Raw genomic sequence first — 25,894 nt, 5'->3', positions numbered from 1 at the left:
GCGGGTCCCCTCTTGAACTCCTGGGTGGGTCCCCTCCTGAACTCCTGGGCGGGTCCCCTCCTGAAACTCCTGGGTGGGTCCCCTCCTGAACTCCTGGGTGGGTCCCCTCCTGAACTGTGGATCCTTTGGGGCACTCCTGCGTCCCCTCCTAAGCTCTTGTGTCCTTTGGGGCACTCCTGGGTCCCCTCCTGAACTCCTGGGTCCTTGAGGGCACTCCTGGTCCCCCTCCGGAACTCCTGGTCCCCCTCCCGAAACCCTGGGTCCCCTCCTGAGCTCTTGGGTCCCCTCCTGAACTCTGGATCTTTTGGGGCACTCCTGCGTCCCCTCCTAAGCTCTTGGGTCCCTTGGGGCACTTCTGGGTCCCCTCCCGAACTCCTGGGTCCCCTCCTGAACTCTTGGGTACTTTGACGCACTCCTGGGTCCCCTCAGAACGCCTGGGTTCCCCCCTGAACTCCTGGGTCCTTTGGGGCATTCCTGGGTCCCCTCCTGAACTCTGAATCCTTTGGGGCACTCCTGGGTCCCCTCCTGAACTCTGAATCCTTTGGGGCACTCCTGGTCCCCCTCCTGAACTCCTGGGTCCCCTCCTGAAGTCCTGGGTGGGTCCCGCCATGAAGTCCTCTGTGGGTCCCTCCTGAACTCTTGGGTCCCCTCATGAACGCTGGATCCTTTGGGGCACTCCTGGGTCCCCTCCTGAACTCTGGATCCTTTGGGGCACTCTTGGGTCCCCTCCTGAACTCTAGATCCTTTGGGGCACTCCTGGGTTCCCCCCTGAACTCCTGGGTCCTTTGGGGCACTGCTGGGTCTTCTCTTGAACTCCTGGCTGCGAGCCCTCCTGATCTCTTGGGTGCCCTCCTGATCTCTTGGGTCCTTTGGGGCACTCCTGGGTCCCCTCAGAACTTCTGGGTTCCCCACTGAACTCCTGGGTCCTTTGGGCCACTCCTGGTCCCCCTCCTGAACTCCTGGGTCCCCTCCTGAACTCTGGATCCTTTGGGGCAGTCCTGCGTCCCCTCCTAAGCTCTTGGGTCCTTTGGGGCACTCCTGGGTCCCCTCCTGAACTCCTGGGTCCTTGAGGGCACTCCTGGTCCCCCTCCTGAACTCCTGGGTCCCCTCCTGAGCTCTTGGGTCCCTTCCTGAACTCTGGATCCTTTGGAGCACTCCTGGGTCCCCTCCTGAACTGTGGATTCTTTGGGGCACTCCTGGGTCCCCTCCTGAACTCTGGATTCTTTGGGGCACTCCTGGCTTCCCCCCTGAACTCCTGGGTCCTTTGGGGCACTGCTGGGTCCCCTCCTGAACTCCTGGGTGGGTCCCCTCCTGAACTCCTGGGTGGGTCCCCTCCTGAACTCCTGGGTCCTTTGGGGCACTCCTGTTCCCCCTTCTGAACTCTTCGGTCCCCTCCTGAACTCCTTGTCCCCTCCTGAACTCTTGGGTCCCCTCCTGAACTCTAGATCCTTTGGGGCACTCCTGCGTCCCCTCCTAAGCTCTTGGGTCCTTTGGGGAATTCTTGGGTCCCCTCAGAACTCTTGGGTTCACCCCTGAACTCCTGGGTCCTTTGGGGCACTCCTGGGTCAACTCAGTACTCTTGGGTTCCCCCCTGAACTCCTGGGTCATTTGGGGCACTGCTGGGTTCCCTCCCGAAATCCTGGGTGGGTCCTCTCCCTGAACTCCTGGGCGGGTCCCCTCCTGAACTCTGGATCCTTTGGGGCACTCCTGGGTCCCCTCCTGAACTCTGGATCCTTTGGGGCACTCCTGGTCCCCCTCCTGAACTCCTGAATGGGTCCCTTCAGAACTCCTGCGTCCCCTCCTGAAGTCCTGGGTGGGTCCCGCCATGAAGTCCTCTGTGGGTCCCTCCTGAACTCTTGGGTCCCCTCATGAACGCTGGATCCTTTGGGGCACTCCTGGGTCCCCTCCTGAACTCTGGATCCTTTGGGGCACTCTTGGGTCCCCTCCTGAACTCTAGATCCTTTGGGGCACTCCTGGGTTCCTCCCTGAACTCCTGGGTCCTTTGGGGCACTTCTGGGTCCCCTCCCGAACTCCTGGATCCCCTCCTGAACTCTTGGGTACTTTGACGCACTCTTGGGTCCCCTCAGAACGCCTGGGTTCCCCCCTGAACTCCTGGGTCCTTTGGGGCATTCCTGGGTCCCCTCCTGAACTCTGGATCCTTTGGGGCACTCCTGGGTCCCCTCCTGAACTCTGGATCCTTTGGGGCACTCCTGGCTTCCCCCCTGAACTCCTGGGTCCTTTGGGGCACTGCTGGGTCCCCTCCTGAACTCCTGGGCGGGTCCCCTCCTGAACTCCGGGGCGGGTCCCCTCCTGAACTCCTGGGCGGGTCCCCTCCTGAACTCCTGGGCGGGTCCCCTCCTGAACTCCTGGGCAGGTCCCCTCCTGAACTCTGGATCCTTTGGGGCACTCCTGGGTCCCCTCCTGAACTTTTGGGTCCTTTGGGGTACTCCTGGTCCCCCTCCTGAACTCCTGAATGGGTCCCCTCAGAACTCCTGGGTCCCCTCCTGAAGTCCTGGGTGGGTCCCGCCATGAACTCCTGGGTGGGTCCCTCCTGAACATTTGGGTCCCACCCTGAACTCCTGGAACTTTTGGGGCACTCCTGGTCCCCCTCCTGAACCATTGAATGGGTCTCTCCTGAACTCCTGAATGGGTCCCTCCTGAACTCCTGGCTCCCCTCAGAACTCCTGGGTCACCTCCTGAAGTCCTGGGTGGGTCCCGCCATGAAGTCCTCTGTGGGTCCCTCCTGAACTCTTGGGTCCCCTCATGAACGCTGGATCCTTTGGGGCACTCCTGGGTCCCCTCCTGAACTCTGGATCCTTTGGGGCACTCTTGGGTCCCCTCATGAACGCTGGATCCTTTGGGGCACTCCTGGGTCCCCTCCTGAACTCTGGATCCTTTGGGGCACTCTTGGGTCCCCTCCTGAACTCTAGATCCTTTGGGGCACTCCTGGGTTCCCCCCTGAACTCCTGGGTCCTTTGGGGCACTGCTGGGTCCCCTCCTGAACTCCTGGCTGCGAGCCCTCCTGATCTCTTGGGTGCCCTCCTGATCTCTTGGGTCCTGTGGGGCACTCCTGGGTCCCCTCAGAACTTCTGGGTTCCCCACTGAACTCCTGGGTCCTTTGGGCCACTCCTGGTCCCCCTCCTGAACTCCTGGGTCCCCTCCTGAACTCTGGATCCTTTGGGGCAGTCCTGCGTCCCCTCCTAAGCTCTTGGGTCCTTTGGGGGAACTCCTGGGTCCCCTCCTGAACTCCTGGGTCCTTGAGGGCACTCCTGGTCCCCCTCCTGAACTCCTGGGTCCCCTCCTGAACTCTTGGGTCCCTTCCTGAACTCTGGATCCTTTGGGGCGCTCCTGCGTCCCCTCCTAAGCTCTTGGGTCCCTTGGGGGACTTCTGGGTCCCCTCCCGAACTCCTGGGTCCCATCCTGAACTCTGGATCCTTTGGAGCACTCCTGGGTCCCCTCCTGAACTCTGGATTCTTTGGGGCACTCCTTGGTTCCCCCCTGAACTCCTGGGTCCTTTGGGGCACTGCTGGGTCCCCTCCTGAAGTCCTGGGTGGGTCCCCTCCTGAACTCCTGGGTGGGTCCCCTCCTGAACTCCTGGGTGGGTCCCCTCCTGAACTCCTGGGTCCTTTAGGGCACTCCTGTGTCCCCTCAGAACTCCTGGGTCCTTTGGGGCACTCCTGTTCCCCCTTCTGAACTTTTCGGTCCCCTCCTGAACTCCTGGGTCCCCTCCTGAACTCCTTGTCCCCTCCTGAACTCTTGGGTCCCCTCATGAACTCTGGATCCTTTAGGGCACTCCTGGGTCCCCTCCTAAGCTCTTGGGTCCTTTGGGGAATTCTTGGGTCCCCTCAAACTCTTGGGTTCCCCCCTGAACTCCTGGGTCATTTGGGGCACTGCTGGGTTCCCTCTCGAAATTCTGGGTGGGTCCCCTCCCTGAACTTTTGGGCGGGTCCCCTCCTGAACTCCTGGGCGGGTCCCCTCCTGAACTCCTGGGCGGGTCCCCTCCTGAACTCTGGATCCTTTGGGGAACTCCTGGGTCCCCTCCTGAACTCCTGAATGGGTCTTCTTAGAAATCCTGGGTCCCCTCCTGAAGTCCTGGGTGGGTCCCGCCATGAACTCCTGGCTGGGTCCCTCCTGAACTCCTGGCTGGGTCCCTCCTAAACTCCTGGCTGGGTCCCTCCTGAACTCCTGAATGGGTCCCTCCTGAACTCCTGAATGGGTCCCTCCTGAACTTTTGGGTCCCACCCTGAACTCCTGGATCATTTGGGGGACTCCTGGTCCCCCTCCTGAACCATTGAATGGGTCCCTCCTGAACTCCTGAATGGGTCCCTCCTGAACTCCTGGGTCCCCTCAGAACTCCTGGGTCCCCTCCTGAAGTCCTGGGTGGGTCCCCTCCTGAACTCCTGGCTGCGTGCCCTCCTGATCTCTTGGGTCCTTTGGGGCACTCCTGGGTCCCCTCAGAACTCCTGGGTTTCCCACTGAACTCCTGGGTCCTTTGGTGCACTACTGGTCCCCCTCCTGAACTCCTGGGTCCCCTCCTGAACTCCTGGGTCCTTTGGGGCACTCCTGCGTCCCCTCCTAAGCTCTTGGGTCCTTTGGGGAACTCTTCGGTGCCCTCAGAACTCTTGGGTTCACTCCTGGGTCCTTTGGGGCACTCCTGGGTCTCCTCAGTACTCTTGGGTTCCCCCCTGAACTCCTGGGTCATTTGGGGCACTGCTGGGTTCCCTCCCGAACTCCTGGGTGGGTCCCTCCTGAACTCCCGGTCCCCTCCTGAACTCTGGGGTCCTTTGGGGCACTCCTGGGTCCCATCAGAACTCCTGGCTTCCCTCCTGAACTCCTGGGCGGGTCCCCTCCTGAACTCCTGGGCGGGTCCCCTCCTGAACTCCTGGGCGGGTCCCCTCCTGAACTCCTGGGTGGGTCCCTCCTGAACTCCTGGGTGGGTCCCTCCTGAACCTTTGGGTCCCACCTTGAACTCCTGGATCCTTTGGGGCACTCCTGGTCCCCCTCCTGAACCATTGAATGGGTCCCTCCTGAACTCCTGAATGGGTCCCTCCTGAACTCCTGAATAGGTCCCTCCTGGTCTCCTGAATGGGTCCCTCCTGAACTCCTGGTTCCCCTCCTGAAGTTGTGGGTGGTTCCCGCCATGAAGTCCTCTGTGGGTCCCTCCTGAACTCTTGGGTCCCCTCCTGAACGCTGGATCCTTTGGAGCACTCTTGGGTCCCCTCCTGAACTCTGGATCCTTTGGGGCACTCCTGCGTCCCCTCCTAAGCTCTTGGGTCCTTTGTGGAACATTTGGGTCCCCTCAGAACTCCTGGGTTCACCCCTGAACTCCTGGGTCCTTTGGGGCACTCCTGGGTCTCTTCAGTATTCTTGGGTCCCACCCTGAACTCCCGGGTCATTTGGGGCACTGCTGGGTTCCCTCCCGAACTCCTGGGTGGGTCCCCTCCCGAACTCCTGGGTCCCCTTGAGAACTCTTGGGTACTTTGAGGCACTCCTGGGTCCCCTCAGAACGCCTGGGTTCCCCCCTGAACTCCTGGGTCCTTTGGGGCATTCCTGGGTCCCCTCCTGAACTCTGGATCCTTTGGGGCACTCCTGGGTCCCCTCGTGAACTCCTGGGTCCTCTCCTGATCTCTTGGGTCCCCTCCTGAACTCCTAGGTCCCCTCCTGAATTCTTCAGTCCCTCCCTGAACTACTGGGCAGGTCCCTCCTGAACTCCTGGGCGGGTCCCTCCTGAACTCCTGGGCGGGTCCCTCCTGAACTCTGGATCCTTTGGGGCACTCCTGGGTACCCTCCTGAACTCCTGGGTCCCCTCCGAACTGCTGTGTTCCCCCCTGAACTCCTGCGTCCTTTGGGGCACTGCTGGGTCCCCTTTCGAACTCCTGTGTGGGTCCCCTTCCGAACTCCTGGGTCCCCTCCTGAACTCTGGGGTCCTTTGGGGCACTCCTGGGTCCCATCAGATCTCCTGGCTTCCTTCCTGAACTCTGGATCCTTTGGGGCACTCCTGGGTCCCCTCCTGAACTCTGGATCCTTTGGGGCACTCCTGGGTCCCTTCCTGAACTCCTGGGTCTTTTGGGGCACTCCTGGGTTCCCCCCTGAACTCCTGGGTCCTTTGGGGCACTGCTTGGTCCCCTCCTGAACTCCTGGGTGGGTCCTACCCTGAACTCCTGGGTCCTTTGGGGCACACCTGGTCTCCCTCCTGAACCATTGAATGGGTCCCTCCTGATCTCCTGAATGGGTCCCCTCAGAACTCCTGGGTCCCCTCCTGAAGTCCTGGGTGGGTCCCGCCATGAAGTCCTCTGTGGGTCCCTCCTGAACTCTTGGGTCCCCTCCTGAACGCTGGATACTTTGGGGCACTCCTGGGTCCCCTCCTGAACTCTGGAACCTTTGGGGCACTCTTGGGTCCCCTCCTGAACTCTGGATGCTTTGGGGCACTCCTGGGTTCCCCCCTGAACTCCTGGGTCCTTTGGGGTACTGCTGGGTCCCCTCCGGAACTCCTGGGTGGGTGCCCTCCTGATCTCTTGGGTCCTTTGGGGCACTCCTGGGTCTCCTCAGTACTCTTGGGTTCCCCCCTGAACTCCTGGGTCATTTGGGGCACTGCTGGGTTCCCTCCTGAACTCCTGGGTGGGTCCCTCGTGAACTCCTGGGCGGGTCCCCTCCTGAACTCCTGGGCGGGTCCCCTCCTGAACTCCTGGGCGGGTCCCCTCCTGAACTCCTGGGCGGGTCCCCTCCTGAAACTCCTGGGTGGGACCCCTCCTGAACTCGTGGATGGGTCCCCTCCTGAACTCCTGGGACCTTTGGGGCACTCCTGGGTCTCCTCAGTACTCTTGGGTTCCCCCCTGAACTCCTGGGTCATTTGGGGCACTGCTGGGTCCCCTCCTGAACTCCTGGGCGGGTCCCCTCCTGAACTCCTGGCCGGGTCCCCTCCTGAACTCTGGATCCTTTGGGGCACTCCTGGGTCCCCTCCTGAACTCCTGGGTCCTTTGGGGCACTCCTGGTCCCCCTCCTGAACTCCTGGGCGGGTCCCCTCTTGAACTCCTGGGTGGGTCCCCTCCTGAACTCCTGGGCGGGTCCCCTCCTGAAACTCCTGGGTGGGTCCCCTCCTGAACTCCTGGGTGGGTCCCCTCCTGAACTGTGGATCCTTTGGGGCACTCCTGCGTCCCCTCCTAAGCTCTTGTGTCCTTTGGGGCACTCCTGGGTCCCCTCCTGAACTCCTGGGTCCTTGAGGGCACTCCTGGTCCCCCTCCGGAACTCCTGGTCCCCCTCCCGAAACCCTGGGTCCCCTCCTGAGCTCTTGGGTCCCCTCCTGAACTCTGGATCTTTTGGGGCACTCCTGCGTGCCCTCCTAAGCTCTTGGGTCCCTTGGGGCACTTCTGGGTCCCCTCCCGAACTCCTGGGTCCCCTCCTGAACTCTTGGGTACTTTGACGCACTCCTGGGTCCCCTCAGAACGCCTGGGTTCCCCCCTGAACTCCTGGGTCCTTTGGGGCATTCCTGGGTCCCCTCCTGAACTCTGAATCCTTTGGGGCACTCCTGGGTCCCCTCCTGAACTCTGGATCCTTTGGGGCACTCCTGGCTTCCCCCCTGAACTCCTGGGTTCCTCACAGAACTCCTGGGTCCTTTGGGGCACTCCTGGTTCCCCTCCTGAACTCTTCGGTCCCCTCCTGAACTCTTCGGTCCCCTCCTGAACTCCTGGGTCCCCTCCTGAACTCTTGGGTCCCCTCCTGAACTCTTGGGTCCTTTGGGGCACTCCTGCGTCCCCTCCTAAGCTCTTGGGTCCTTTGGGGAATTCTTGGGTCCCCTCAGAACTCTTGGGTTCACCCCTGAACTCCTGGGTCCTTTGGGGCACTCCTGGGTCTCCTCAGTACTCTTGGGTTCCCCCCTGAACTCCTGGGTCATTTGGGGCACTGCTGGGTCCCCTCCCGAACTCCTGGGTGGGTCCCCTCCCTGAACTCCTGGGCGGGTGCCCTCCTCAACTCCTGGGCGGGTGCCCTCCTCAACTCCTGGGCGGGTGCCCTCCTCAACTCCTGGGCGGGTCCCCTCCACAACTCCTGGGCGGGTCCCCTCCACAACTCCTGGGCGGGTCCCCTCCACAACTCCTGGGCGGGTCCCCTCCACAACTCTGGATCCTTTGGGGAACTCCTGGGTCCCCTCCTGAACTCCTGAATGGGTCTTCTTAGAAATCCTGGGTCCCCTTCTGAAGTCCTGGGTGGGTCCCATCATGAACTCCTGGGTGGGTCCCTCCTGAACTCCTGGCTGGGTCCCTCCTGAACTCCTGGCTGGGTCCCTCCTGAACTCCTGGCTGGGTCCCTCCTGAACTCCTGGCTGGGTCCCACCCTGAACTCCTGGATCATTTGGGGCACTCCTGGTCCCCGTCCTGAACCATTGAATGGGTCCCTCCTGAACTCCTGGGTCCCTTCAGAACTCCTGGGTCCCCTCTTGAAGTTGTGGGTGGGTCCCGCCATAAAGTCCTCTGTGGGTCCCTCCTGAACTCTTGGGTCCCCTCCTGAACGCTGAATCCTTTGGGGCACTCCTGGGTCCCCTCAGAACTCCTGAGTTCCCCACTGAACTCCTGGGTCCTTTGGGGCAGTACTGGTCCCCCTCCTGAACTCTTCCGTCCCCTCCTGAACTCCTGGGTCCCCTCCTGAACTCCTGGGTCCCCTCCTGAAATCCTGGGTCCTTTGGGGCACTCCTGCGTCACCCTCCTAAGCTCTTGGGTCCTTTAGTGAACTCTTGGGTCCCCTCAGAACTCCTGGGTTCACCCCTGAACTCCTGGGTCCTTTGGGGCACTCCTGGGTCTCCTCAGTATTCTTGGGTCCCACCCTGAACTCCGGGGTCATTTGGGGTACTGCTGGGTTCCCTCCCGAACTCCTGGGTGGGTCCTCTCCCTGTACTCCTGGGTCCCCTCCTGAACTCTTGGGTACTTTGAGGCACTCCTGGGTCCCCTCAGAACGCCTGGGTTCCCCCCTGAACTCCTGGGTCCTTTGGGGCATTCCTGGGTCCCCTCCTGAACTCTGGATCCTTTGAGGCACTCCTGGGTCCCCTCTTGAACTCCTGGGTCCTCTCCTGATCTCTTGGGTTACCCCCTGAACTCCTAGGTCCCCTCCTGAATTCTTCAGTCCCTCCCTGAACTCCCGGTCCCCTCCTGACCTCCTGGGCGGGTCCCTCCTGACCTCCTGGGCGGGTCCCTCCTGACCTCCTGGGCGGGTCCCTCCTGAACTCTGGATCCTTTGGGGCACTCCTGGGTCCCCTCCTGAACTCCTGGGTCACCTCCGAACTGCTGTGTTCGCCCCTGAGCTCCTAGGTCCTTTGGGGCACCGCTGGGTCCCCTCCTGAACTCTTGGATGGGTCCCCTCCTGATCTCTGGATCTTTTGGGGCACTCCTAGGTCCCCTCCTGAACTCTTGGTTCTTTTGGTGAACTCTTGGGTCCCCTCAGAACTTCTGGGTTCCCCCCTGAACTCCTGGGTCCTTTGGGGTACTCCTGGTCCCCCTCCTGAACCATTGAATGGGTCCCTCCTGAACTCCTGAATGGGTCCCTCCTGAACTCCTGGGTCACCTCCTGAAGTCCTGGGTGGGTCCCGCCATGAAGTCCTCTGTGGGTCCCTCCTGAACTCTTGAGTCCCCTCATGAACGCTGGATCCTTTGGGGCACTCCTGGGTCCCCTCCTGAACTCTAGATCCTTTGGGGCACTCCTGGGTTCCCCCCTGAACTCCTGGCTCCTTTGGGGCACTGGTGGGTCCGCTCCTGAACTCCTGGCTGCGAGCCCTCCTGATCTCTTGGGTGCCCTCCTGATCTCTTGGGTCCTTTGGGGCACTCCTGGGTCTCCTCAGAACTTCTGGGTTGCCCACTGAACTCCTGGGTCCTTTGGGGCACTCCTGGTCCCCCTCCTGAACTCCTGGTCCCCCTCCTGAACTCCTGGGTCCCCTCCTGAACTCCTGGGTCCCCTCCTGAACTCTGGATCCTTTGGGGCACTCCTGCGTCCCTTCCTAAACTCTTGTGTCCTTTGGGGCACTCCTGGGTCCCCTCCTGAACTCCTGGGTCCTTGAGGGCACTCCTGGTCCCCCTCCTGAACTCCTGGTCCCCCTCCCGAAATCCTGGGTCCCCTCCTGAACTCTGGATCCTTTGGGGCACTCCTGCGTCCCCTCCTAAGCTCTTGGGTCCCTTGGGGCACTTCTGGGTCCCCTCCCGAACTCCTGGGTCCCCTCCTGAACTCTTGGGTACTTTGACGCACTCCTGGGTCCCCTCAGAACGCCTGGGTTCCCCCCTGAACTCCTGGGTTCTTTGGGGCATTCCTGGGTCCCCTCCTGAACTTCTGAATGGGTCTTCTTAGAAATCCTGGGTCCCCTTCTGAAGTCCTGGGTGGGTCCCGCCATGAACTCATGGGTGGGTCCCTCCTGAACTCCTGGGTGGGTCCCTCCTGAACTCCTGGCTGGGTCTCTCCTGAACTCCTGGCTGGGTCCCTCCTGAACTCCTGAATGGGTCCCTCCTGAACTCCTGAATGGGTCCCACCCTGAACTCCTGGATCATTTGGGGCACTCCTGGTCCCCGTCCTGAACCGTTGAATGGGTCCCTCCTGAACTCCTGGGTCCCTTCAGAACTCCTGCGTCCCCTCTTGAAGTTGTGGGTGGGTCCCGCCATGAAGTCCTCTGTGGGTCCCTCCTGAACTCTTGGGTCCCCTCCTGAACGCTGAATCCTTTGGGGCACTCCTGGGTCCCCTCAGAACTCCTGAGTTCCCCACTGAACTCCTGGGTCCTTTGGGGCAATACTGGTCCCCCTCCTGAACTCTTCCGTCCCCTCCTGAAATCCTGGGTCCCCTCCTGAACTCTGGGTCCTTTGGGGCACTCCTGCGTCACCCTCCTAAGCTCTTGGGTCCTTTGGGGAACTCTTGGGTCCCCTCAGAACTCCTGGGTTCACCCCTGAACTCCTGGGTCCTTTGGGGCACTCCTGGGTCTCCTCAGTACTCTTGGGTTGCCCCCTGAACTCCTGGGTCCTTTGGGGCACTCCTGGTCCCCCTCCTGAACTCCTGAATGGGTCCCCTCAGAACTCCTGGGTCCCCTCCTGAATTCCTGGGTGGGTCCCGCCATGAAGTCCTGGGTGGGTCCCTCCTGAACTCCTGGGCTGGTCCCCTCCTGAAATCCTGGGCTGGTCCCCTCCTGATCTCATGGGTCCGCGCCTGAACTCCTGGGTCCCCTGCTGAACTCTGGATCCTTTGGGGCACTACTGGGTCCCCCCCCTGAACTCCTGGGTCCTTTGGGGCACTCCTGGTTCCCCTCCTGAACTCCTGGGTGCGTCCCCTCCTGAACTCCTGGGTGGGTCCCCTCCTGAACTCCTGGGTCCTTTGGGGCACTCCTGGGTCCCCTCAGAACTCCTGGGTTCCCCACTGAACTCCTGGGTCCTTTGGGGCACTCCTGGTCCCCCTCCTGAACTCCTGGGTCCCCTCCTGAAATCCTGGGTCCCCTCCTGAACTTTTGGGTCCCCTCCTGAACTTTTGGGTCCTTTGGGGCACTCCTGCGTCCCCTCCTAAGCTCTTGGGTCCTTTGGGGAACTCTTGGGTCCCCTCAGAACTCCTGGGTTCACCCCTGAACTCCTGGGTCCTTTGGGGCACTCCTGGGTCTCCTCAGTACTCTTGGGTTCCCCCCTGATCTCCTGGGTCATTTGGGGCACTGCTGGGTCCCCTCCCGAACTCTTCGGCGGGTCCCCTCCTGAACTCCTGGGCGGGTCCCCTCCTGAACTCCTGGGCGGGTCCCCTCCTGAACTCTGGATCCTTTGGGGCACTCCTGGGTCCCCTCTGAACTCCTCTGTTCCCCCCTGAACTCCTGGGTCCTTTGGGGCACTGCTGGGTCCCTTCCTGAACTCTGGGGTGGGTCCCCTCCTGAACTCCGGGGCGGGTCCCCTCCTGAACTCCGGGGCGGTCCCCCTCCTGAACTCTGGATCCTTTGGGGCACTCCTGGGTCCCCTCCTGAACTCTTGGGTCCTTTGGTGAACTCTTGGGTCCCCTCAGAAATCCTGGGGTCCCCCCTGAACTCCTGATTCCTTTGGGGTACTCCTGGGTCCCCTCCTGAAATCTTGGGTCCCCTTCTATGCTCTTGGGTCCCACCCTGAACTCCTAGGCCGCCTCCTGAACTCCTGGGTCCTTTGGGGCACTCCTGGTCCCCCCCTGAACTCCTGCGTGGGTCCCTCCTGAACTCTGGATCCTTTGGGGTACTCCTGGGTCCCCTCCTTAACTCCTGTGTTCCCCTCCTGAACTCCTGCTTCATTTGGGGCACTCCTGGGTCCCCTCCTGAACTCCGGGGCGGGTCCCTCCTGAAATCCGGGGCGGGTCCCCTCCTGAACTCCGGGGCCGGTCCCCTCCTGAACTCCGGGGCGGGCCCCCTCCTGAACTCCGGGGCGGGCCCCCTCCTGAACTCTGGATCCTTTGGGGCACTCCTGGGTCCCCTCCTGAACTCCTGGGTCCCCTCTGAACTACTGTGTTCCCCCCTGAACTCCTGGGTCCTTTGGGGCACTGCTGGGTCCCCTCCTGAACTCGTAGGTGGGTCCCGTCCTGAACTCTGGATCCTTTGGGGCACTCCTTGGTCCCCTCCTGAACTCTTGGGTCCCCTCAGAACTCCTGGATTCCCCCCTGAACGCCTGGGTCCTTTGGGGTACTCCTGGGTCCCCTCCTGAACTCTTGGGTCCCCTTCTAAGCTCTTGGGTCCCACCCTGAACTCCTGGGTCCCCTCCTGAACTCCTGGGTCCCCTCAGAACTCCTGGGTCCCCTCAGAACTCCTGGGTTCCCCCCTGAACGCCTGGGTCCTTTGGGGTACTCCTGGGTCCCCTGCTGAACTCTTGTGTCCCCTTCTAAGCTCTTGGGTCCCACCCTGAACTCCTGGGTCCCCTCCTGAACTTCTGGGTCCTTTGGGGCACTCCTGGTCCCCCCCTGAACTCTTGGGTGGGTCCCTCCTGAACTCTGGATCCTTTGGGGCACTCCTTGGTCCCCTCCTGAAATCCTGTGTTCCCCTCCTGAACTCTTGGGTCCTTTGGGGCACTGCTGGGTCCCCTTTCGAACTCCTGTGTGGGTCCCCTTCCGAACTCCTGGGTCCCCTCCTGAACTCCTGGGTCCTTTGGGGCACTCCTGGGACCTTTCCTGAAGTCCTGGGTCCGCTCCTGAACTCTTGAGTTACCCCCTGAACTCCTAGGTCCCCTACTGAATTCTTCAGTCCCTCCCTGAACTCTCGGTCCCCTCCTGAACTCCTGGGCGGGTCCCCTCCTGAACTCCTGGGCGGGTCCCCTCCTGAACTCCTGGGCGGGTCCCCTCCTGAACTCTGAATCCTTTGGGGCACTCCTGGGTCCCCTCCTGAACTTCTGGGTCCCCTCCTGAACTTCTGGGTCCTCTCCTGAACTCCTGGGTCTTTTGGGGCACTGCTGGGTCCTCTCCTGAACTCCTGGGTGGGTCCCCTCCTGAACTCTGGATCCTTTGGGGCACTCCTGGGTCCCCTCCTGAACTCCTGGGTCTTTTGGGGCACTCCTGGTCCCCCTCCTGAACTCCTGAATGGGTTTCCTCAGAACTCCTGGGTCCCCTCATGAGGTCCTGGGTGGGTCCCGCCATGAAGTCCTGGGTGGGTCCCTCCTGAACTCTTGGGTGCCCTCCTGAACTTAGGATCCTTTGGGGCACTCCTGGGTCCCCTCCTGAACTCTGGATCCTTTGGGGCACTCCTGGGTCCCCCCCTGAACTCCTGGCTTCTTTGGGACACTCCTGGGTCCCCTCTGAACTCCTGTGTTCCCCCCTGAACTCCTGGGTCCTTTGGGGCACTCCTGGGTCCCCTCCTGAACTCCTGGGTCGTTTGGGGCACTCCTGGGTCCTCTCCTGAACTCCTGGGTCCGCTCCTGAACTCTTGGGTTACCCCCTAAACTCATAGGGCCCCTGCTGAATTCTTCAGTCCTCCCTGAACTCCCGGTCCACTCCTGAACTCCTAGTCGGGTCCCCTCCTGATCTCTTGGGTCCCCTCCTGAACTCTGGATCCTTTGGGGCACTCCTGGGTTCCCCCCTGAACTCCTGGGTTTTTTGGGGCACTGCTGGGTCCCCTCCTGAACTCCTGGGCGGGTCCCCTCCTGAACTCCTGGGCGGGTCCCCTCCTGAACTCTGGATCCTTTGGGGCACTCCTGGTTCCCCACCTGAACTCCTGGGTGGGTCCACTCCTGAACTCTTGGGTGGGTCCCCTCCTGATCTCTTGGGTGCCCTCCTGATCTCTTGGGTCCTTTGGGGCACTCCTGGGTCCCCTCAGAACTCCTGGGTTGCCCACTGAACTCCTGCGTCCTTTGGGGCACTCCTGGTTCCCCTCCTGAACTCTTCGGTCCCCTCCTGAAATCCTGGGTCCCCTCCTGAACTCCTGGGTCCTTTGGGGCACTCCTGCGTCTCCTCCTAAGCTCTTGGGTCCTTTGGGGAACTCTTGGGTCCCCTCAGAACTCCTGGGTTCCCCGCTTAACTCCTGGGTCATTTGGGGCACTGCTTGGTCCCCTCCCGAACTCCTGGGTGGGTCCCCTCCCGAACTCCTGGGTGGGTCCCCTCCCGAACTCCTGGGTACTTTGAGGCACTCCTGGGTCCCCTCAGAACGCCTGGGTTCCCCCCTGAACTCCTGGGTCCTTTGGGGCATTCCTGGGTCCCCTCCTGTACTCTGGATCCTATGGGGCACTCCTCGGTCCCCTCGTGAACTCCAGGGTCCTCTCCTGAACTCTTGGGTTACCCCCTGAACTCCTAGGTCCCCTCCTGAATTCTTCAGTCCCCCCCTGAACTCCCGGGCGGGTCCCTCCTGAACTCCTCGGCGGGTCCCTCCTGAACTCCTGGGCGGGTCCCTCCTGAACTCCTGGGTCCTTTGGGGCACTCCTGCATCTCCTCAGTACTCTTGTGTTCCCCCCTGAACTCCTGGGTCCCCTCCTGAACTCCTGGGTCCTTTGGGGCACTCCTGGTCCCCCCCTGAACTCCTGGGTGGGTCCCTCCTGAACTCTGGATCCTTTGGGGCACTCCTTGGTCCCCTCCTGAACTCCTGGGTCCTTTGGGGCACTGCTGGGTCCCCTTTCGAAATCCTGTGTGGGTCCCCTTCCGAACTCCTGGGTCCCCTCCTGAACTCTGGGTTCCTGTGGGGCACTCCTGGGTCCCATCAGAACTCCTGGGTTCCCTCCTGAACTCTGGATCTTTTGGGGCACTCCTGGGTCCCCTCCTGAACTCCTGGGTCCGCTCCTGAACTCTTGGGTTACCCCCTGAACTCCTAGGTCCCCTCCTGAATTCTTCAGTCCCTCCCCGAACTCCCGGTCCCCTCCTGAACTCCTGGGCGGGTCCCTCCTGAATTCCTGGGCGGGTCCCCTCCTGAACTCTTCGGTCCCCTCCTGAACGCTGGATCCTTTGGGGCACTCCTGGGTCCCCTCCTGAACGCTGGATCCTTTGGGGAACTCCTGGGTCCCCTCCTGAACTCTGGATCCTTTGGGGCACTCCTGGGTCCCCTCCTGAACTCCTGGGTCCTCTCCTGAACTCTTGGGTTACCCCCTGAACTCCTAGGTTCCCTCCTGAATTCTTCAGTCCCCTCCTGAACTCCTGGGCGGGTCCCCTCCTGAACTCCTGGGCGGGTCCCCTCCTGAACTCCTGGGCGGGTCCCCTCCTGAACTCTGGATCCTTTGGGGCACTCCTGGGTCCCCTCCCGAACTCCTGGGTCCCCTCCTGAACTCTTTGGTACTTTGAGGCACTCCTGGGTCCCCTCAGAAAGCCTGGGTTCCCCCCTGGACTCCTGGGTCCTTTGGGGCATTCCTGGGTCCCCTCCTGTTTTCTGGATTGTTTCGGGCACTCCTCGGTCCCCTGCTGAACTCCTGGGTCCTCTCCTGAACTCTTGGGTTACCCCCTGAACTCCTAGGTCCCCTCCTGAATTCTTCAGTCCCTCCCTGAACTCCCGGGCGGGTCCCTCCTGAACTCCTGGGCGATTCCCTCCTGAACTCCTGGGCAGGTCCGCTCCTGAACTCCTGGGCGGGTCCGCTCCTGAGCTCTGGATACTTTGGGGCACTCCTGGGTCCCCTCCTGAGCTCCTGGGTCCTTTGGGGCACTCCTGGTCCCCCTCCTGAACTCCTGAATGGGTCCCCTCAGAACTCCTGGGTCCCCTCCTGAAGTCCTGGGTGGGTCCCGCCATGAACTCCTGGGTATGTCCCTCCTGAACTACTGGGTGGGTCCCTCCTGAACTTTTGCGTCCCACCCTGAACTCCTGGGTCCTTTGGGGCACTCCTGGTCCCCCTCCTGAACCATTGAATGGGTCCCTCCTGAACTCCTGAATGGGTCCCTCCTGAACTCCTGGGTGCCCTCCTGAAGTTGTGGGTGGGTCCCGCCATGAAGTCCTGGGTGGGTCCCTCCTGAACTCTTGGGTCCCCTCCTGATCGCTGGAGCCTTTGGGGCACTCTTGGGTCCCCTCCTGAACTCTGGATTCTTTGGGGCACTCCTGGGTTCCCCCCTGAACTCCTGGGTCCTTTGGGGCACTGCTGGGTCCACTCCTGAACTCCTGGGTGGGTCCCCTCCTGAACTCCTGGCTGCGTGCCCTCCTGATCTCTTGGGTGCCCTCCTGATCTCTTGGGTCCTTTGGGGCACTCCTGGGTCCCCTCAGAACTCCTGGGTTCCCCACTGAACTCCTGGGTCCTTTGGGGCACTACTGGTCCCCCTCCTGAACTCTTCGGTCCCCTCCTAAACGCCTGGGTCCCCTCCTGAACTCCAGGGTGGGTCCCCTCCTGAACTCTTGTGTCCCCTCCTGAACTCTTGGGTCCTTTGGGGCACTCCTGCGTCCCCTCCTAAGCTCTTGGGTCTTTTGGGGAACTCTTGGGTCCCCTCAAAACTCCTGAGTTCACCCCTGAACTCCTGGGTCGTTTGGGGCAGTCCTGGGTCTCCTCAGTATTCTTGGGTCCCACCCTGAACTCCCGGGTCATTTGGGGCACTGCTGGGTTCCCTCCCGAACTCCTGGGTCCCCTCCTGAACTCTTGGGTACTTTGAGGCACTCCTGGGTCCCCTCAGAAGGCCTGGGTTCTCCCCTGAACTCCTGGGTCCTTTGGGGCACTGTTGGGTCCCCTCCTGAACTCCTGGGTGGGTCCCACCCTGAACTCCTGGGTCCTTTGAGGCACACCTGGTCCCCCTCCTGAACCATTGAATGGGTCCCTCCTGATCTCCTGAATGGGTCCCTCCTGAACTCCTGGGCCCCCTCAGAACTCCGGGTTCCCCTCCTGAAGTCCTGGGTGGGTCCCGCCATGAAGTCCTGGGTGGGTCCCTCCTGAACTCTTGGGTCCCCTCCTGAACGCTGGATCCTTTGGGGCACTCCTGGGTCCCCTCCTGACCTCTAGACCCTTTGGGGCACTGCTGGGTTCCCCCCTGAACTCCTGGGTGGGTCCACTCCTGAACGCCTGGGTCCTTTGGGGCACTGCTGGGTCCCCTCCTGAAATCCTGGGTGGGTCCACTCCTGAACTCCTGGGTGGTTGACCTCCTGATCTCTTGAGTACCCTCCTGATCTCTTGGGTCCTTTGGGGCACTCCTGGGTCCCCTCAGAACCCCTGGGTTCCCCACTGAACTCCTGGGTCCTTTGGGGCACTCCTGGTCCCACTCCTGAACTCTTCGGTCCCCTGCTGAACTCCTGGGTCCCCTCCTGAACTCCTGGGTCCCCTCCTGAACTCCTGGGTCCTTTGGGGCACTCCTGCATCCCCTCCTAAGCTCTTGGGTCCTTTGGGGAAATCTTGGGTCCCCTCAGAACTCCTGGGTTCACCCCTGAACTCCTGGGTCCTTTGGGGCACTCCTGGGTCTCCTCAGTACTCTTGGGTCCCACCCTGAACTCCTGGGTCATTTGGGGCACTGCTGGGTTCCCTCCCGAACTCCTGGGTGGGTCCCCTCCCAAAATCCAGGGTCCCCTCCTGAACTCTTGGGTACTTTGAGGCACTCCTGGGTCCCCTCAGAACGCCCGGGTTCCCCCCTGAACTCCTAGGTCCTTTGGGGCATTCCTGGGTCTCCTCCCGAACTCCTGGGTGGATCCCCTCCCTGAACTCCCGGTCCCCTCCTGAACTCCTGCGCGGGTCCCTCCTGAACTCCTGGGCGGGTCCCCTCCTGAACTCCTGGGCGGGTCCCCTCCTGAACTCCTGGGCGGGTCCCCTCCTGAACTCCTGGGCGGGTCCCCTCCTGAACTCCTGGGCGGGTCCCCTCCTGAACTCCTGGGCGGGTCCCCTCCTGAACTCCTGGGCGGGTCCCCTCCTGAACTCCTGGGCGGGTCCCCTCCTGAACTCCTGGGCGGGTCCCCTCCTGAACTCCTGGGCGGGTCCCCTCCTGAACTCCTGGGCGGGTCCCCTCCTGAACTCCTGGGCGGGTCCCCTCCTGAACTCCTTGGTCCTTTGGGGCACTCCTGGGTCCCCTCCTGAACTCCTGGGTCCTTTGGGGCACTCCTGGTCCCCCTCCTGAACTCCTGAATGGGTCCCCTCAGAACTCCTGGGTCCCCTCCTGAACTCCTGGGCGGGTCCCCTCCTGAACTCCTGGGCGGGTCCCCTCCTGAACTCCTGGGCGGGTCCCCTCCTGAACTCCTGGGCGGGTCCCCTCCTGAACTCCTTGGTCCTTTGGGGCACTCCTGGGTCTCCTCCTGAACTCCTGGGTGGGTCCCCTCCTGAACTCCTGGGTGGGTCCACTCCTGAACTCCTGGGTGGGTCCCCTCCTGATCTCTTGGGTCCTTTGGGGCACTCCTGGTTCCCCTCAGAACTCCTGGGTTCCCCACTGAACTCCTGGGTCCTTTGGGGCACTCCTGGTCCCCCTCCAGAACTCTTGGGTCCCCTCCTGAACTCCTGGGTCCTTTGGGGCACTCCTGCGTCCCTTCCTAAGCTCTTGGGTCCTTTGGGGAACTCTTGGGTCCCCTCAGAACTCCTGGGTTCACCCCTGAACTCTTGGGTCCTTTGGGGCACTCCTGGGTCTCCTCCGTACTCTTGGGTCCCATCCTGAACTCCTGGGTCATTTGGGGCACTGCTGGGTTCCCTCCCGAACTCCTGGGTGGGTCCCCTCCCGAATTCCTGGGTCCCCTCCTGAACTCTTGGGTACTTTGAGGCACTCCTGGGTCCCCTCAGAACGCCTGGGTTCCCCCCTGAACTCCTGGGTCCTTTGGGGCATTCCTGGGTCTGCTCCTGAACTCCTGGGCGGGTCCCTCCTGAACTCCTGGGCGGGTCCCTCCTGAACTCCTGGGCGGGTCCCTCCTGAACTCCTGGGTCCCCTCCTGAACTTTGGATCCTTTGGGGCACTGCTGGGTCCCATTTCGAACTCCTGTGTGGGTCCCCTTCCGAACTCCTGGGTCCCCTCCTCAACTCTGGGGTACTTTGGGGCACTTCTGGGTCCCATCAGAACTCCTGGGTTCCCTCCTGAACTCTGGATCTTTTGGGGCACTCCTGGGTCCCCTCCAGAACTCTGGGGTCCTTTGGTGAACTCTTGGGTCCCCTCAGAACTCCTGGATTCCCCCCTGAACTCCTGGGTCCTTTGGGGTACTCCTGGGTCCCCTCCTGAACTCCTGGGCGGGTCCCTCCTGAGCTCCTGGGCGGGTCCCTCCTGAACTCCTGGGTCCCCTCCTGACCTCTGGATCTTTTGGGGCACTCCTGGGTCCCCTCCAGAACTCTGGGGTCCTTTGGGGCACTCGTGGGTCCCATCAGAACTCCTGGGTTCCCTCCTGAACTCTGGATCCTTTGGGGCACTCCTGGGTCCCCTCCTGAACTCTGGATCCTTTGGGGAACTCCTGGGTTCCCCCCTGAAATCCTGGGTCTTTTCGGGCACTGCTGGGTCAGCTCCTGAACTCCTGGGTGGGTCCCCTCCTGAACTCCTGGGTGGGTCCCCTCCTGAACTCCTGGGTCCTTTGGGGCACTCTTGGGTCCCCTCAGAACTCCTGGGTTCCCCACTGAACTCCTGGGTCCTTTGGGGCACTCCCGGTCCCCTTCTGAACTCCTCGGCATGTCCCCTCCTGAATTCTTCAGTCCCTCCCTGAACTCCTGGGCGGGTCCCTCCTGAACTCCTGAGCGGGTCCCTCCTGAACTCCTGAGCGGGTCCCTCCTGAACTCCTGGGTCCCCTCCTGAACTCTGGATCCTTTGGGGCACTCCTGGGTCCCCTCCTGAACTCCTGGGTCCCCTCCGAACTGCTGTGTTCCCCCCTTAACTCCTGGGTCCTTTGGGGCACTCCTGGGTCCCCTCCTGAACTCTTGGGTCCTTTGGTGAACTCTTGGGTCCCCTCAGAACTCCTGGATTCCCCCCTGAACTCCTGGGTCCTTTGGGGTACTCCTGGGTCCCCTCCTGAACTCCTGGGCGGGTCCCTCCTGAGCTCCTGGGCGGGTCCCTCCTGAACTCCTGGGTCCCCTCCTGACCTCTGGATCCTTTGGGGCACTCCTGGGTCCCCTCCTGAACTCTGGGGTCCTTTGGGGCACTCCTGGGTCCCATCGGAACTCCTGGGTTCCCTCCTGAACTCTGGAACCTTTGGGGCACTCCTGGGTCCCCTCCTGAACTCTGGATCCTTTGGGGCACTCCTGGGTCCTCTCCTGAACTCCTGGGTCCGCTCCTGAACTCTTGGGTTACCCCCTGAACTCCTAGGTCCCCTCCTGAATTCTTCAGTCCCTCACTGAACTCCAGGTCCCCTCCTGAACTCCTGGACGGGTCCCCTCCTGAACTCCTGGACGGGTCCCCTCCTGAACTCCTGGACGGGTCCCCTCCTGATCTCTTGGGTCCCCTCCTGAACTCTGGATCCTTTGGGGCACTCCTGGGTCCCCTCCTGAACACTGGATCCTTTGGGGCACTCCTGGTCCCCCTCCTGAAATCCTGAATGGGTCACCTCAGAACTCCTGGGTCCCCTCCTGAAGTCCTGGGTGGGTCCCGCCATAAAGTCCTGGGTGGGTCCCTCCTGAACTCCTGGGCTTGTACCCTCCTGAACTCCTGGGCTGGTCCCCTCCTGATCACTTGGGTCCGCTCCTGAACTCCTGGGTCCCCTCCTGAACTCTGGATCCTTTGGGGCACTACTGGGTCCCCCCCCTGAACTCCTGGGTCCTTTGGGGCACTGCTGGGTCCCCTCCTGAACTCCTGGGTGGGTCCCCTCCTGAACTCCTGGGTGGGTCCCCTCCTGAACTCCTGGGTCCTTTGGGGCACTCCTGGGTCCCCTCAGAACTCCTGGGTTCCCCACTGAACTCCTGGGTCCTTTGGGGCACTCCTGGTCCCCCTTAAGCTCTTGGGTCCTTTGGGGAACTCTTGGGTCCCCTCAGAACTCCTGGGTTCACCCCTGAACTCCTGGGTCCTTTGGGGCACTGCTGGGTCCCTTCCTGAACTCTGGGGTGGGTCCCCTCCTGAACTCTGGATCGTTTGGGGCACTCCTGGGTCCCCTCCTGAACTCTTGGGTCCTTTGGTGAACTCTTGGGTCCCCTCAGAAATCCTGGGGTCCCCCCTGAACTCCTGGTTCCTTTGGGGTACTTCTGGGTCCCCTCCTGAACTCTTGGGTCCCCTTCTGCTCTTGGGTCCCACCCTGAACTCCTAGGTCGCCTCCTGAACTCCTGGATCCTTTGGGGCACTCCTGGTCCCCCCCTGAACTCCTGGGTGGGTCCCTCCTGAACTCTGGATCCTTTGGGGCACTCCTGGGTCCCCTCCTGAACTCCTGTGTTCCCCTCCTGAACTCCTGGGTCATTTGGGGCACTGCTGGGTCCCCTTCCGAACTCCTGGGTCCCCTCCTCAACTCTGGGGTCCTGTGGGGCACTTCTCGGTCCCATCAGAACTCCTGGCTTCCCTCCTGAACTCTGGATCTTTTCGGGCACTCCTGGGTCCCCTCCTTAACTCCTGTGTTCTCCTCCTGAACTCCTGGGTCATTTGGGGCACTGCTGGGTCCCATCAGAACTCCTGGGTTCCCTCCTGAACTCTGGATCTTTTGGGGCACTCCTGGGTCCCCTCCTGAACTCTGGGGTCCTTAGGGGCACTCCTGGGTCCCATCAGAACTCCTGGGTTCCCTCCTGAACTCTGGATCTTTTGGGGCACTCCTGGGTTCCCCCCTGAACTCCTGGGTCCTTTGGGGCACTGCTGGGTCCCCTCCTGAACTCCTGGGTGGGTCCCCTCCTGAACTCCTGGCTGCGTGCCCTCCTGATCTCTTGGGTGCCCTCCTGATCTCTTGGGTCCTTTGGGGCACTCCTGGGTCCCCTCAGAACTCCTGGGTTCCCCACTGAACTCCTGGGTCCTTTGGGGCACTACTGGTCCCCCTCCTGAACTCTTCGGTCCCCTCCTGAACTCATGGGTCCCCTCCTGATCTCCTGGGTGGGTCCCCTCCTGAACTCCAGGGTGGGTCCCCTCCTGAACTCTTGTGTCCCCTCCTGAACTCTTGGGTCCTTTGGGGCACTCCTGCGTCCCCTCCTAAGCTCTTGGGTCTTTTGGGGAACTCTTGGGTCCCCTCAAAACTCCTGAGTTCACCCCTGAACTCCTGGGTCGTTTGGGGCAGTCCTGGGTCTCCTCAGTATTCTTGGGTCCCACCCTGAACTCCCGGGTCATTTGGGGCACTGCTGGGTTCCCTCCCGAACTCCTGGGTCCCCTCCTGAACTCTTGGGTACTTTGAGGCACTCCTGGGTCCCCTCAGAAGGCCTGGGTTCTCCCCTGAACTCCTGGGTCCTTTGGGGCACACCTGGTCCCCCTCCTGAACCATTGAATGGGTCCCTCCTGATCTCCTGAATGGGTCCCTCCTGAACTCCTGGGCCCCCTCAGAACTCCTGGTTCCCCTCCTGAAGTCCTGGGTGGGTCCCGCCATGAAGTCCTGGGTGGGTCCCTCCTGAACTCTTGGGTCCCCTCCTGCACGCTGGATCCTTTGGGGCACTCCTGGGTCCCCTCCTGACCTCTAGACCCTTTGGGGCACTGCTGTGTTGCCCCCTGAACTCCTGGGTGGGTCCACTCCTGAACTCCTGGGTCCTTTGGGGCACTGCTGGGTCCCCTCCTGAACTCCTGGGTGGGTCCACTCCTGAACTCCTGGGTGGTTGCCCTCCTGATCTCTTGAGTGCCCTCCTGATCTCTTGGGTCCTTTGGGGCACTCCTGGGTCCCCTCAGAACCCCTGAGTTCCCCACTGAACTCCTGGGTCCTTTGGGGCACTCCTGGTCCCACTCCTGAACTCTTCGGTCCCCTGCTGAACTCCTGGGTCCCCTCCTGAACTCCTGGGTCCCCTCCTGAACTCCTGGGTCCTTTGGGGCACTCCTGCATCCCCTCCTAAGCTCTTGGGTCCTTTGGGGAAATCTTGGGTCCCCTCAGAACTCCTGGGTTCACCCCTGAACTCCTGGGTCCTTTGGGGCACTCCTGGGTCTCCTCAGTACTCTTGGGTCCCACCCTGAACTCCTGGGTCCTTTGGGGCACTCTTGGGTCCCCTCCAGAACTCTGGGGTCCTTTGGGGCACTCGTGGGTCCCATCAGAACTCCTGGGTTCCCTCCTGAACTCTGGATCCTTTGGGGCACTCCTGGGTCCCCTCCTGAACTCTGGATCCTTTGGGGCACTCCTGGGTCCCCTCCTGAACTCCTGGGTCCCCTCCGAACTGCTGTGTTCCCCCCTTAACTCCTGGGTCCTTTGGGGCACTCCTGGGTCCCCTCCTGAACTCTTGGGTCCTTTGGTGAACTCTTGGGTCCCCTCAGAACTCCTGGATTCCCCCCTGAACTCCTGGGTCCTTTGGGGTACTCCTGGGTCCCCTCCTGAACTCCTGGGCGGGTCCCTCCTGAGCTCCTGGGCGGGTCCCTCCTGAACTCCTGGGTCCCCTCCTGACCTCTGGATCTTTTGGGGCACTCCTGGGTCCCCTCCAGAACTCCTGGGTCCTTTGGGGCACTCCCGGTCCCCTTCTGAACTCCTCGGCATGTCCCCTCCTGAATTCTTCAGTCCCTCCCTGAACTCCTGGGCGGGTCCCTCCTGAACTCCTGAGCGGGTCCCTCCTGAACTCCTGGGTCCCCTCCTGAACTCTGGATCCTTTGGGGCACTCCTGGGTCCCCTCCTGAACTACTGGGTCCCCTCCGAACTGCTGTGTTCCCCCCTTAACTCCTGGGTCCTTTGGGGCACTCCTGGGTCCCCTCCTGAACTCTTGGGTCCTTTGGTGAACTCTTGGGTCCCCTCAGAACTCCTGGATTCCCCCCTGAACTCCTGGGTCCTTTGGGGTACTCCTGGGTCCCCTCCTGAACTCCTGGGCGGGTCCCTCCTGAGCTCCTGGGCGGGTCCCTCCTGAACTCCTGGGTCCCCTCCTGACCTCTGGATCCTTTGGGGCACTCCTGGGTCCCCTCCTGAACTCTGGGGTCCTTTGGGGCACTCCTGGGTCCCATCAGAATTCCTGGGTTCCCTCCTGAACTCTGGAACCTTTGGGGCACTCCTGGGTCCCCTCCTGAACTCTGGATCCTTTGGGGCACTCCTGGGTCCTCTCCTGAACTCCTGGGTCCGCTCCTGAACTCTTGGGTTACCCCCTGAACTCCTAGGTCCCCTCCTGAATTCTTCAGTCCCTCACTGAACTCCAGGTCCCCTCCTGAACTCCTGGACGGGTCCCCTCCTGAACTCCTGGACGGGTCCCCTCCTGATCTCTTGGGTCCCCTCCTGAACTCCTGGGTCCCCTCCTGAACTCCTGGGTCCTTTGGGGCACTCCTGGGTCCCCTCCTGAACACTGGATCCTTTGGGGCACTCCTGGTCCCCCTCCTGAAATCCTGAATGGGTCACCTCAGAACTCCTGGGTCCCCTCCTGAAGTCCTGGGTGGGTCCCGCCATAAAGTCCTGGGTGGGTCCCTCCTGAACTCCTGGGCTTGTACCCTCCTGAACTCCTGGGCTGGTCCCCTCCTGATCACTTGGGTCCGCTCCTGAACTCCTGGGTCCCCTCCTGAACTCTGGATCCTTTGGGGCACTACTGGGTCCCCCCCCTGAACTCCTGGGTCCTTTGGGGCACTGCTGGGTCCCCTCCTGAACTCCTGGGTGGGTCCCCTCCTGAACTCCTGGGTGGGTCCCCTCCTGAACTCCTGGGTCCTTTGGGGCACTCCTGGGTCCCCTCAGAACTCCTGGGTTCCCCACTGAACTCCTGGGTCCTTTGGGGCACTCCTGGTCCCCCTTAAGCTCTTGGGTCCTTTGGGGAACTCTTGGGTCCCCTCAGAACTCCTGGGTTCACCCCTGAACTCCTGGGTCCTTTGGGGCACTGCTGGGTCCCTTCCTGAACTCTGGGGTGGGTCCCCTCCTGAACTCTGGATCGTTTGGGGCACTCCTGGGTCCCCTCCTGAACTCTTGGGTCCTTTGGTGAACTCTTGGGTCCCCTCAGAAATCCTGGGGTCCCCCCTGAACTCCTGGTTCCTTTGGGGTACTTCTGGGTCCCCTCCTGAACTCTTGGGTCCCCTTCTGCTCTTGGGTCCCACCCTGAACTCCTAGGTCGCCTCCTGAACTCCTGGATCCTTTGGGGCACTCCTGGTCCCCCTCCTGAACTCCTGGGTGGGTCCCTCCTGAACTCTGGATCCTTTGGGGCACTCCTGGGTCCCCTCCTGAACTCCTGTGTTCCCCTCCTGAACTCCTGGGTCATTTGGGGCACTGCTGGGTCCCATCAGAACTCCTGGGTTCCCTCCTGAACTCTGGATCTTTTGGGGCACTCCTGGGTCCCCTCCTGAACTCTGGGGTCCTTAGGGGCACTCCTGGGTCCCCTCCTGAACTCCTGTGTTCCCCTCCTGAACTCCTGGGTCATTTGGGGCACTGCTGGGTCCCATCAGAACTCCTGGGTTCCCTCCTGAACTCTGGATCCTTTGGTGCACTCCTGGGACCCTCCTGAACTCCTGGGTCCCCTGTGAACTACTGTGTTCCCCCCTGAACTCCTGGGTCCTTTGGGGCACTGCTAGGTCCCCTCCTGAACTCCTGGGTGGGTCCCCTCCTGATCTCTGGATCCTCTGGGGCACTCCTGGG

Source organism: Patagioenas fasciata, chromosome 7 (genome assembly GCF_037038585.1).
Source record: "Patagioenas fasciata isolate bPatFas1 chromosome 7, bPatFas1.hap1, whole genome shotgun sequence".
In the NCBI taxonomy this organism is placed as follows: domain Eukaryota; kingdom Metazoa; phylum Chordata; class Aves; order Columbiformes; family Columbidae; genus Patagioenas; species Patagioenas fasciata.
Note: the sequence above shows the minus strand (reverse complement) of the source record.